At 35.7% G+C, this 13,368-nt stretch overlaps 1 long non-coding RNA gene across 2 annotated transcripts in view; it reads left to right on the top strand.

Annotated features, from left to right (window-relative positions):
- The first annotated feature begins 9,857 nt into the window (after positions 1-9,857).
- LOC142602953 (uncharacterized) overlaps positions 9,858-13,368 on the top strand; it is a 266,626-nt gene continuing 263,115 nt past the window's right edge. For both annotated transcript variants that reach the window (XR_012836811.1, XR_012836810.1), the window contains exon 1: positions 9,858-10,265. This is a non-coding gene — a long non-coding RNA (uncharacterized LOC142602953). The remainder of the gene's footprint in view (positions 10,266-13,368) is intronic.

Here is a 13,368-nt window from a genome sequence, read left to right as displayed (position 1 = left end):
GACTGGATGAATCCTATTTTTAGTCATGACTACCAGAAATAATTTCCTACTTTCATACACTAGCTCACTATCTCTTTGGTTCTCATCTCAGACAAAATCTGGCTCCTATTAAAGGTCCAGGAGAGTACTATCATTCATTTAAATGAACTCAAATTTAAATGAACTCCGTTCTTTTCCTTCCCCCCCCCCCCCGCCCCGAAGTGCTTGTTTAATGTTTTCATACCTGTGTGAGATTTCCTTTTCTGTATCCTCTCCTGAAGGATGTTCAAAGATATTCATTCTATTCATTTTGACAAGTAAAGCATATGAATAGTCTTATCAGTTCAATAATATAAGTGCTGCTCTTTGAAATCAGCTTGGTGAGTGCTATTTCCTGTTTCTGGTTTAAGTTTGTTATCTGGCCAAGCTCCTTTAGAACAACAGTCTGGGAAAGTAGGAATATCAAAGCTGCTTCCAAATACCACTGAGCAATACATGTTACTGACAAGAGTGTCTGATCTCCTGATTTTGGGAGCAGTGGCCAAATCCTATGTGCTGACAAAGCCAGAGCTTATACTGGTGGAAGGTTCTGTGTTCTGGGAAAAGGTGTGTGTTTTCTCTAGGGAAAATAGTGACCAGTCCTACCTATACTTCAGAAGTCATAGCTCCATTTCACTTTGATATTTCACAGCAAAAATAATTTTTTCCTGCATGCAAAAAACTAGATGTCAGTGAGGGAAATTGCACAGGTATAACTTGATGAACTGGACTGTTTTCTTGAAAGTACAGTAATAGACTTCCGCTCCCTGCTCAACAGCTGCAGCTAATGCCCAGGTTAGCTACCAACTTCGGTGTCCTAGTCAAATGTTTGTTCAGTCCTTATCTAAAGACATGGGGTTTAGGTTTGTTTGTTGTTTCTTTTTTTTACCTGAAAAGCCACCACAGCTGCTACTAACTGATAATAATTGAAGTATTTGTTGATACCACCATAGGGTTAAAAAATCAGCAATAAATGGGCACAAAGACTGAAATTAGAATTATTCAGAACTGTGTTGAAATGTTACTGAGGAAAGAGATGACAAGGCTACGATATTTCAGAAAAATTGGGGTTTTTTTTAATGTGTTTCTTAAATCTTTAAATAGAAGACACAATTTTTTAAGCTCTTTATTCCAATACAGGAAAGCTGTATTTACCAAAAAAGGAGGTTTTAAACACCTTATAATTCTCATTGTGTAAGTATTCTGATTAACTCATTTATTTTAATAATAATAAGTTCCCAGATGAAACAGCTCACATGATAAATACTTGTTATGTTGTTAGGGACTGATTAATTATATGAGATCTCATTCAAAATCTGAACTGCATAAAAAAACTTTTTTTAGTTAACTTTTTGAGGTTTTTCTAGTGGAATTGAAAAATGTGATAAAATGAAGTTTGAGGTAATCATACTGTTTAATTCATGTTTCATTGAATTCAAATAAATTTAGTTCACTATTTTGCTAACTATTATGTTCCATTGTAAAAATACATTTAAGAGAAATACATTCCAATCTGGAATAATACTTATATGTTCATGTTGTCATGGTAATTGAAACTGGAGTTGTCAGAATGTGGAAATCACTTGTGTTAGGCTGGAACATAGAAGTCCAGTAAAAGAACATTATGTGACAATTCTGTTGGTTTAAGGTTGACATAGTCAGAGGTTATACAGAGAGATATGTTTGTTTCAATTGTTTAATTAGTATCTAAGAAGCTTTCCAAGTATTAAGATTACTGAGCATTGTATCTTCATGTGTTGGAATATCTATTTGAGGCTATTTACACAGATTTTTGTAATATATTGGGTTTTTTGGACCTGATGCTGTAGTCCTATATGTGAGCAGATTCACTCTCACCTCAAGTTCAGAGGCACTTGCAATGAGGTTTCGTGTTTAGTTGATGCACCTGAAGGTTCAGAAGGGAAAGAGGAAGGCTTAAGAAGAGAGGTAGACAGTTGTTACTAGCCCTTTAAGGATGGGCCATCCTGTAACAAGGGTAAAATTGATTCCATTTGGCTTAGAGAGTTTTCTGACTTAATGTAACTTTTCCTCAAACTTCATAAAATCTTGATGATATGTAAAAGTTTTAACAGGATTTGATGAAATTATTTTTTCAGCTACTTTTGTGTTTCACAATTATTTTTAAGATAAAAGAATAAGTGGGGGGAAAAAAGTCTTGAAGAATCCAGAATAAATTGTCTTAAATACAGAATCTGTTCTAACTAAACCATTCCTGACTGACAATTTTCTAACTGGTTTCCGAAGCTATCTGGGGATTGTCTGTTTTCCTTGCACATCTGTCTTTATGTCTGCAAAGTTTTGGTTTTTTTAATATCTAACTCAAATCTCCATTGCTGGAATATAAGTGCATATTTCTGTTGTGTTGCAGTAATGGGGTTTTTTAAGTCTTTTCTAGAATAAGGTCCAATATTTCAGTCTTTTCTTGTAGATTGTTTTCTAGACTGCTGCTCTTTCAAATAAACTACATCTTATTTTTAACCTGCAGGCAGTGTTCATGACTAAAAAGTAATCCATTTAAGGCATTATCAAAACTAAGTAAAGCAAAAAGATCATTTCAGGTGGCATTCAGGGCATGTTTTATTCTGTCTATAAGGTTTCCAGTATGATACCTGCTTTTATTTGCAGCAATAGCTTTGTAGATTCAGGTTTAGCTTCTGATCCAGGTTTCTCAACCTACCTTTCTGCAGCTGATTATTTCTGAGAGTAAGAAATAATGTACCTATCCTTGAATCGCACTTAATCTTTTTCAAACCATTTCTACCAAGATCTTTTTGGACTCTAATTGTGTCCCCCAGTGTGCCTGCAGACCTTCCTAGCTTAGACCTCCCTTCAAACATTATGGGAACAGTATCTCTTCTGTCATCAGGATTAATGATGAAAATAAAGTAAGTACTGTCTTCCTTTTAGATAGTGAATCACTGATAGCTCTAGTATCACTTTTTTCTATAGCTATTTACTCTGTAGTAATACTATTTAGATGATGTTTTCTGGTTAGACCAGGAAGTGGTCCTGTATGATGATGCCAGAAGTCTTCCTACAATCATGAAATGTGACATCAGTTATTTCTCATACTACAAGGCTTGTTATCTTGTTATGTCTTGTTCTTGATGAATTCATGCTCAGTTACTAATTTCCTGTTTTTCTTTTAAGTGACTTACAAACTGTGACAGTAAATAAAGTTAAAGTAACCAGCCTATAATTTCTTCCTCCTCCTTTTAAGGCAGGCATTATTTTTCCTCTTTTAAACGCTTTTGTGCCCATCTCCATCTGTCATATGCTTTCAGAAATAATTCTAATGATAACAGCTTTCAACAGTAACAGCTCTGATATTCATCCACTTCTCTAACACTTTGGGCAAACTTAATATAGCACAGCCAATTTTGAAGTATTTGAGCTACATATTTTTCCTAATCTTTTTTTTTTTTGGGGGGGGGGTGGTGGTGTAGCTTTTAATTGCGGGAGCCAGTTGATTACTACTTAGCTTGAGCTACTTAGTGACAACTGTCGGTAAAGCCGTAAACACTTCAGACTTCTTGGCACAATATGTCAATAGTTTGCTTTCACCTTCAAGCTGATGATCAACCAGTAGTTTTCCTTGATCATCCTCTTACTCTCAAGAGTATTGGTAGAATTTCTTTTCATCCTTTGTCTCTTACTAATTGTACCTCAATTTGTTTGTTCACTTTTCTGGCGCTGCGTACTAACTATTCTTTTATACCTATATTTGACAGTTTCCACTTTCAGATGTTTACATCTGATGCTTGAAGTCAATGAATAAATTAACTTCTAGCCAATATGACTAAAACTTACTTAAAATATTCATATCCTTATTTATAGCCTTTTATATTGGGGCAATCAGCATTGCCTTTTTTCTTTGTTTTCCTTTTTGTTAAAAAAAAAACCCAAAACTGCCTTTTTTCTTGATTTTTCTTTTTTTTCCCTCTGTCTCGGGCAAACTTGTCTGTCAGTTTTCTGGGTTTATTAAAATGTTACTTAATGTGCATTGTTTTTTATTTACTGTTGTTTTATATGATTACCTGTAAATTCAAGTGCTAGGCTAGTGAACTGTTCAGGTTGCAATTTGGGTAACTTCATCAGTTCAATCTGTGGTTCTTCATGCTTAAACTGGTGGGGTTTTAACTCAAAAATACTTATGTATAGTGATGCGTCAGTGAAAAAATGTAATGAAGTTATTAATTTAGTTAATATTTTCTCATGTACTATTTGCATATGTGACTTCATTTATAGCTACCTAAATAAAAGCACCTCTCAATTCCTGAAACTGAGTCAAACATAAAAGTACCTTGTCCTAAAGTGTCTAGTACCCCTGCCCCCAAGTGGGGCAAAGCAGACAAATCGGGTTCTGGATACTATTTTCAATACCTTACAGGTTGTTACTGATACAACATATTCCCCAAGTAGTATAAACGTATTTTTTTCACCTAAATCTGTGATTCATCTTTTTATATTTTGAAATTTTAATTTTTTTTTTAAGACACTTTCATTTGAAATTATTGAATACCCAGGTTGGGTAGGGGTTTTTTATATCTTTGAGATAAGGAACTAAAAACCTCCCTTTCAGAATAGAAAACTTTTCAGGAAGCATCTGCATCAGGTGTTCCATATTCTTTGAACCATATAGTCCTTATTTACAATGGTTTCAAAAATTTAGTCAGGAAAGAGCTGGAAATAAGACAAGGAAACTTTTAAAAGGAATAAAGAGCTAGGTCAGGGTGAGTGTGGAGGAGGGCGCCTTTTCCTAAGTGTGGTTTCACACCTAGAGTAAATCACACTTGCCCTCCTTGACTTGCACTGCCTTCCTTTAGGTGGCAGGTGAATTCAGTACGCTAACTTTAAAATCCTGAGTGCTCTGGGAATGAGCATTTTACATGCCATAGTACAGCAATCAAAATGAACCAAATCACTTAAATAGAAATTTTATTGTACAAACGGGAGTGAGTTACCGGCAGAGCACTCTCTGGTTGTCTTATGTCATGAATTCATCTGCTCTGCCTGAAATGATTTAGCAGACATTTATAGTTTTGTGGTTAGAAGTCACAAAACAAGCAACCTTATGTTTTCACTTTCTTTGATATATAGCATTGCTTCCTCAAATGCTGTTAATACTGCTTGGGTTTAGCAGTCACAGTGATTTAAAATGTTAATGATATGTGACGGAATCTTTACACTTATTAGCTTTCTTCCTGCCTAGGACAATTAAAGCTGATAACGAACCTTCTGCAACCCCAAAAGGAGGGAAACTATAAAATGCTATTTTGTTAAAAAAGAGAACCAATTCTATCTCAATATGTCTAAAAAGACTTTGAGAGAGAGAGATACAGGCATGTAGCATCATTTATCTAGTTACTCCAAACAAACTTCAGGAAACATGAGGAACAGCTTTACTGCATATGCTTATGCACCACTTCATTCATAAACTGGGCTACTAATTATTAGTGTTACTGTCTTCCTTCACTGTAAAAAGTGTCTTATAGATCTATGTTCCCCTATTGATACACACAAAAAAAAGTAGTAGCGTTTTTTTGTTAATTGGCAAAAATCCATGGTGAATTTCTAAGTGGAGATTGTGCAGGTAGGCATTTATGAATGTTACTCATGCAGGCCCTGGTTCAGGGAAATGTTACATATGTGTACAGTCCAGTTTTCTGTAAGATGGACCTCATCAGAAAACAAGGCATTTCATTCAGCCAGCATGGCTGATCACAAGACCTTGTGCTATGATGTCTGCTGTACTTCTTTAAAGTGAACTGTAAGAATTATTTGCAAAGATTATTCAGAAAATATATTCAAAAGAAATTTGAAAAAAACCACAACTCAACTTGATATGCACTTTCAAAACCAAAAATTATCCTTCATCAAGAACTAATGGGACAGAGAAAAGCTATTAGCTATTATGCTGTTCAAAGTGTCTGTGCCAAATAGGGAAGTTGATAGATGTTGGGAGTAACAGACCTTGTTTGTTGTGCAGGTCTCTTGGGCTGAGATAATGAATTAGAGGAATATGTGACAATGAGTTTATGATCTTGAAGCTGAGCACAAACCAAACACCTCTCATACAAAAGTCATCAAAAGCTAATGGAAACAACTTTTGTGGTTTTTTGACGAAGGGAGTTATTCTTGAGGTTTTGATTGGCTTGGCCCGCTATGTGGACACACTTTTTTTTTTTTATAATTACATTACCTAGGTGGACATTTCTTATTCAGAGTGCTCTCTGAATTACTTTCATTAGCTTTGGCAATGACTCTGTTACCCTGGAATCGGTATGCCCAGACAGATTGAGTGCCTTCAGGAGTACAGAATGTACAAGTTAAGCTTAGCAACAGCTTTGTTCATTTACCTGAGAAATTTAATTTAGATTAACATATCTTATCATTCAAAAGTGAAATAGCTATTCAGAAATTCTCGTGAAAACTGCTTTAGGGGATATCAATTCTGGTTATTACTGGGGCTCACCATTTGACAATTATAAAAAAAAATTAAGCCTTTATATCAACAATGTTTTGCAAGTCTAAAAATCATCTCAAATATTACTAATTCTGTCTCCTTGTGCCGGTTACTGGTGCTTTGACCCAGAAGCAGGCGTTCAGCAGGATCCAAACTTGTAATACAAAAATAACCATTTAGCATAAAGAGTAACTGGTTAGGTAAATATACTTTATCGTTATGGAGAAGTCCAGAGTGGGAAATACAGCATGCGCTTTTAGATAAATAGTACTGTTGTTTGAGCAGCAGGACTGGGTTTGGGGTTGGGTTCCTGTTCCTTCCTGTCTCTGAGAGCAATATAAGCAGCAGTAGTATGGCCAAATGTAATGATGCCCCTTCATAGGCAGGTGTGCGAGGATAGGAAGTGGAATGTAAAAACACGGACCTTTACCATTAAGGTTTACTTCAACATTATAACGTGGGGGTGTGAGCAGAGTCCTGCTTCAATAAGCAAAGCAACATAGGAGAAAAACCCCACAACCCTGTCATTAGCTTTTGATTAATTCTCTAGTGTGCATTACAAGATTACTAATTACATGTGTCCTGTGTGAGATATGCTCTGTGGGTCAAGTCTGTCTATGTCTTAGTGGCAGTTAGTGCTTGCTTAATTATTTCTTCTGAAGTGTATGGTTGCACTTATGTGTCTTTTTTGGTATGTTGCTTTGCTTCTGGCTTTTAGTACGGGGTACTCACATTTTGTTACAGCATCAATGTAGTTTATTTTCTGCTGGGGCTATATTTTTTTTTCCCCCCAAATAGCTCTTAATATTCAGTTTGCCTTTCTCACTGCTACTGAGCACAGAGCTGATACTTCCAGAGAGCTATCTACAATGATTACAAGAGCTTTTTCTCCTGTAACTACTCAGTAGAGTCCCTCATAGAGGATGTAAAGTTGGGATTAATTGCTAATCATTTATTAATCATCAGTGCATCTCTGGTATAATGGAAAGATACCATTACCACTAGGGCTTCTACTAATTTCAGATATGATGTCACATATTTGAGCTACTTGGAGGTATGTGCTCTGGCAATGATTCTCAGGTTTTTGTGTTAGAAGCCAAAGCTTAACACATAGTGCTGTTGTTTTGCCTGTCTTTATCTTGTCTGTACTTCCAGAAGTGGTGTTTACAATGAGTTATTTAATGTTTCTGTGTAATAATGAATGTACATTTGTTTTCAGGACTCAGTCTGTGATTCAACAATTCATTGGCTCCTCCACCAAAGTTGTGGTTCAGAAGTTCCTCCCCTGCACCAGTTTGTAGCCTCCCATGTGTTCTGCCTAGCTTTCTTTAGATCTTGCCCCTCTAAAAAGTGTTCATTTTTAGCCTGCATTATTTCAGTGTCTTTACATAAATAACGTTATGCAGGTGGGTGGATCTGTGATCTGTGGCAAAGCACCATGAATCAGTGGCTAGCTTCATTTTTTAAATTGCAGTATCACTGCACTGGTAGGGCTGAAAGGAGAAAATCCTGAATATCTCAGAAAACTCGGTACATTCTGACTTCTTGGTGACTGTAGCTGGGATTCAAAACCAAATTCTAGACTGCTGTCCTCTCCCCTGGTGTGATGAAAGTAAACTGCTGGGTACCATTTACACTTGAGCTGCTGTTAACTGTGTGTAAGGGAAGTTGTCAGTACTTTAGCTGTGTTTTGGGCTTCAAATGCGTATATTTGCATGCTTCTACAGGTTTGCCGTAGCTATGCAAATGTCAGGGGAGGGGATATGAACACTGTAACATTTGAAATTTAATCAGGGTTAAGATGTATCAAGAACCATAGTTCTCTGTATGAAAGCACTCTATCTGTACAGCAAACCAGAGGAAATCTTGATCTTGACAGGGATCGGTGAACGTTTTGGTGCTATATATTTGGCTTCAGAAGAACGAGGATTTTGCCCTCTGTATCTCCAGCTGATTGGCAAAGTCGAATGCTAATGTTGTAGAAGGATCTCCTAGGAAGCAGCAGCAGAAATGCAGATAATATACTTGGAAGGGTACCTAAATATGTTATGGGCATTTTACATGCTGTATAAAATTACGTGTCGTCGTAGTGAAAGAAAAAGGTGTCAAGACTTACAAGCTATAAGAGATGTTCTTGTTATGTAACTCAGTTGTCCAACTTTCATTTAATTACTAAGATTTTCTATAAAAACATACCAACCCAAAGGATCATAGTTACTCCTGTAATTTGATTATAAATGTAATGCCTGTGTGACACCTTTCTGCCTACAGTGTTATGTGTAATCCTTTCTGTGTGTGGCTACAGCTCTTAGAAGTTCTGTATTAAACTCAGTACTGTGGTTATTCGTGAATGAAATTACTGGAACAGTGTTGGAGGAAAAAGTACACGAAGGATTTAAGGCAGAATGTGGCAAAGCAAAGGCTGCAATTATCTGCAGCTGAAAACAAGTAGCTTTTAATATGTCCATTCACCTAAGAAGGGAGGGAGAATTATAGACCACATGCTCTTTCTTTCTCTTTTTCTATCATTTCTCTTCTTCTTTTTCCTTTATACAGTTTATCACCCATAATTTCAGGATGTGTTTTGTTTCTTTAAGCTGTTTTATCTATAGGCTTATGAGGTCAGTCATGTGTGAATTCTTTTGTTAGTCACCTCACCTTTTGCCTTGATGATAGAAAATTGATCAGGCCTAAAGTACAAGTTCAATAGACAACCCCCTTGGTCCTTTGTCTAGGAGAATAGCTACCATTGAAGGCCATGAGCAGGTTGCTATTAATATGACAGCCTGCTCTATCTCCCACTGTAATTTATAATGAAATACCTAATCTCCATTATTTTGATCCAAGCAGGCGATCCCATGAAAAAGTCTTTTCATCCAGTTCCCAATGGCAGTTACATGAGAAATGGCAAACCAATAATTTTTGTCAAGTTTTTTAAGCCAACAGAAATGCTTTTCCACTGCTACAGTTTCAAAAGGCACAGATAAAGCTCATTCACTGAGATGAATGAAAAAGCCATCTGGGGTTTTTCTTTTTGACTTCCTTTCCTTTTCTCCATCCTTGTAATCAAATTTGAGCAAAATCAAATGGGGCTTTCTATGAAAGTACCTTTTGTTGATCTGAACGAGCTGGTAATTTACAAAATACCCTTCCTTTGTGAGGAAGGCTAAAGAAAAAAAGAATCAGTAGCTTTTAAAGCTGGGCCTTGGTGGGACTCTAAATGCAGTGAAAGCAGTCTGTGTTGGGAGATTGAAATGCATTTCAAAGCCAGGCCTGAGTCAGGGTACAGGGAAGAAAAAACCTATGTGCATTTTATAAGAAGAAAAACCTGAATGGGAAGGGGAAAAGAGAGAGAGAGGAAAAAATCTGGATAATACATTAATCATTATTTTGGAAATTGTCTTCCTTACTGACACATACTGCGTAACTAATGATCGAGAACTTGGATTTTTGTTCTATTATAGGCATCTCAACATTTGTCTGTGCTGCTTTAAAGTTTGAGAGGCAAGGATCCTTGAACACTGCTGGACTATGTTTTAAATGTGTATATATATTTTTTTCAACTCTGCTTTTTTTGGTTCTTTTTTTTTTTAACTTTCTCTGTGAAGTATTATGGGGAAAAATACTTGCAGAAAAGCTGAGTTTATTCTTTTTTGCATGCTAATGTTTATTTTTATTGTATTTCTGCTTACCAGATTTCCTAGTGGTAATTATTTCCCATTGACTCAGACCAAAGGACAGTGTGGACACCTAACAAACAGTAAGTTTGTGCCTTGCTTTTGTTATTTGTATTTCATGATTAATGTGGAAAAGCTGAAAATGTTTGATTAATTGCAAATTCTGTATTGTAAGAATGTTATACAGCTGTGTGAATCTATTAATGTGAAATATTAATGTGGCTTAACTCTTATCTCTGTTACTTACCATAACTGTTTAGTCAGATAGAGATAAGTGCATTGTTGTGTGTTGAAGATAATACAGCTTGTGAAATAAACACTAATTTACATGTCATATTCAAAGATGTGAGCAAACCTAGCCCATATTTTCATCTTTTTATATTTACAGACTTGCTTAGAATGTAAAATGTTTCTCATTTCTCCACTTGTGTTTTGATTCAGGATATAAATGCATTTTAAAACCAGCTTCCTGGTTACACAGTATAAAACACTACCAGCAATTTTACAAAAACATAGGCACTGATAGTAGAAATTCTGGGTTGGTTTGGTTTTTTTGAGACCTTCTTGTTTTATTTTTAGCTTGGCTTATGCTGTATTCTGGTAGAAAGAGTAGAGAGGCATGAATGTTACTGGCTAAGATATTGTTGTTAATAAAGCACTAGTAAAACCACATTTGCTTTTCAGTTATACTTTGAATAGAGAAACCATGGATTTAATTTAAAAATGAACTTTCAGTTATAAGCTATTTTTTTAGATGAAATGGTATGAGACATAATTTGTTTTGTGGTTGCTTATGCATATGTGTGTTCAACGTTGTGATATCAAGTTAGAAAGCATGCTATAGGAAAACAGGCTAGGATAAGTCTTCTGCTTTTTAACATTACCAGCAATCCAAAGTCAACTGTATACAGTTCGAGCGTGGTTTTCATTAATGAGATCTCTAATTATGTAACAAATAGCTTCCAAAGTATTTTCTTTGATGTAACCTGATGTGTGATTGAATTGGAGAATATCAAGAAGTCAGTTTTGTATCTGAATTAATTTCCCACTCCTAGTTCTTACTATCCTATACACTTTTTCAATTTCCTACAGGATTTGTTTTCTCACATGGTTTTGAGCCATTTGCTGCCTCCTAATGACTGACTTATAAAACAGCAAACATGGAAAATTTCCAAAAAACTTTTTCTGGAACTATCACTGCTGCATATTTTGTGATTGTCTACCACAAGAAATTTGTGAAATTTATAGCTTTGCTCTTTGGTATTTTTAGCAGAAAATCAGACTTTCCACCCTGAGAAATACAGTATACAGTGCATTAATGGGAAACTTTTCTAGTGCTGAGTATGGAAACAAAGACACAAGTAGTTGACTTTGTTTGGATCATGTCATTTAGATAACATAAGAATCTGTGCTTTCACAGGCTTGCATACCAGTATGATATGATGCTTATTTTGGTTAAATGATTGTCTCCTTCCCCTCCTCACTTTTAAAAATTTAACCTTTGTTTACTTTTGTATCTTTCCTCCTTTATACCTTCTTAAACTTTAAGATATAGTTGTCATTAAAGACTTTGACAAACCTAATGGGTTTTAATTGATTATTTAACAAATGAGGCAATAGCAAAGCAAGATTGTGTCCCTCATGGTCTTATCCTGGTATCAAGGCTTGTTGTCTAACTATGTACTGTTCCTAGCACAGTGCAGCACCAGTTTGCTCAAAAACTTTGGGACCTGTCAAAACATAAGAAAATATTAAGAATCGTATAGGACATGTAGAGAACATAGATTTTTATCTTTGTGATCTTTTCTTTCTTATAAATTCTTCTACAGTTTTTAACAATGTGGTCTTGTAAGTAGAACAAATTACTTGAATTTGTGTGAGAGCGTTGAATGGAGTTCTGACTTTGCCCCATACTATTTATGTATTCTTATGGGTAGACTTTAAACTCTACCGTAGATTAAGTTGCACTCAGTAACAGTGCTCCATTTGTGGCAGAAAGTTTGTAAACCACTGTAAAGTTCTTGAACATGGGTGGGATCTTACAGGGGTACCTTGAACTATACCCGGTTTCAAGTTGCTGAGTCTTGTGCTAGAACCTTTCAAGCTCAAGCACATTTTGCATTAGAGTATGATGAAGTAATATAATAAATTATGAGCAGTATTTTTTTTAAATAAATGTCCTACATAATTTCAGTTGCCTTTTGGGAAGGCTTTGGTGCAGGAGAGGCTCATAGCAGCAAATGACTACTACTTTTTTTGAGAATGTGTAATTACGTACGTAATTTGTATGCATAAATTATAGTCTGATTTGAATCATTTGAGCAGTTTGCAGTAATGAAACAATAAAATGGGGAACTGAAGTTATACTAAATAAGTTAAAAAGTACTTCCTCTGGCAGAGAACATAATCCAGTGCAGCATAAACTGAACAAGGAAATGCCCACTATGACAGGTTAGCAACACAATGGCTGAGCTGTTGTATCTGAAGCGACTGTTGAATATAAGTAGATAATTCTAGTGCCCAAGATTAGGGTGTTTAATAAGATGGTTTGGGTGTTTAATCAGACTGAGTTGGATTGGGATGGGAAAAGATTTTTTCAATGGACTTTTCAGTGGCTTTTTTGTTTTAAAATCTCTTAAACAGCAAGAGGTGGGGACAAGGGATGATAATTCCTGGGTCTCATGTGCCCTCTAGGGTTCTGCATTGCCTGCAAGAAACACTTTTCCTTCCAGCTAAATTTTTCAGTCACTGAACACTAAAAGGATACTCAGCCTTAGCAAATATACATAGCAGCTTATGGTGTAACTGTGTTTCTATAAAGATCATAAGAAAATGCAAGCTCACAACTGGAAGGAGTTCCTTAAAGGAAAACAAAAGGAAAAAAAAGGCTAAAGAAAAATATGAGAATTGGAGTGCGTATAGAATGTTAAAGAAGAGATGAGAGTCATTTGAAGAGTGGCGAGTAGTGCTGATATAAGGAAAAAGCATTAACGCTTAGATGTCCCTGGGCCCAGACCTTTTCCTGAAGGTCCTAACCACCTTTTAGATTGACTGTCCCAGGGCTGATTGCTGTATTCAGTTGAAAGTGTTGTCTGTGTTCATGTTACACTAAAAATGGCAATTTTTAAAAGTTGACTTTTCTTACTGTATTGTTGCTATTCAGTGTGATCTTTTTAAAAGAAACAT

This window comes from Balearica regulorum, chromosome 9, assembly GCF_011004875.1.
Source record: "Balearica regulorum gibbericeps isolate bBalReg1 chromosome 9, bBalReg1.pri, whole genome shotgun sequence".
NCBI lineage: Eukaryota > Metazoa > Chordata > Aves > Gruiformes > Gruidae > Balearica > Balearica regulorum.
This window is presented reverse-complemented; position numbering and strand designations above follow the sequence as displayed.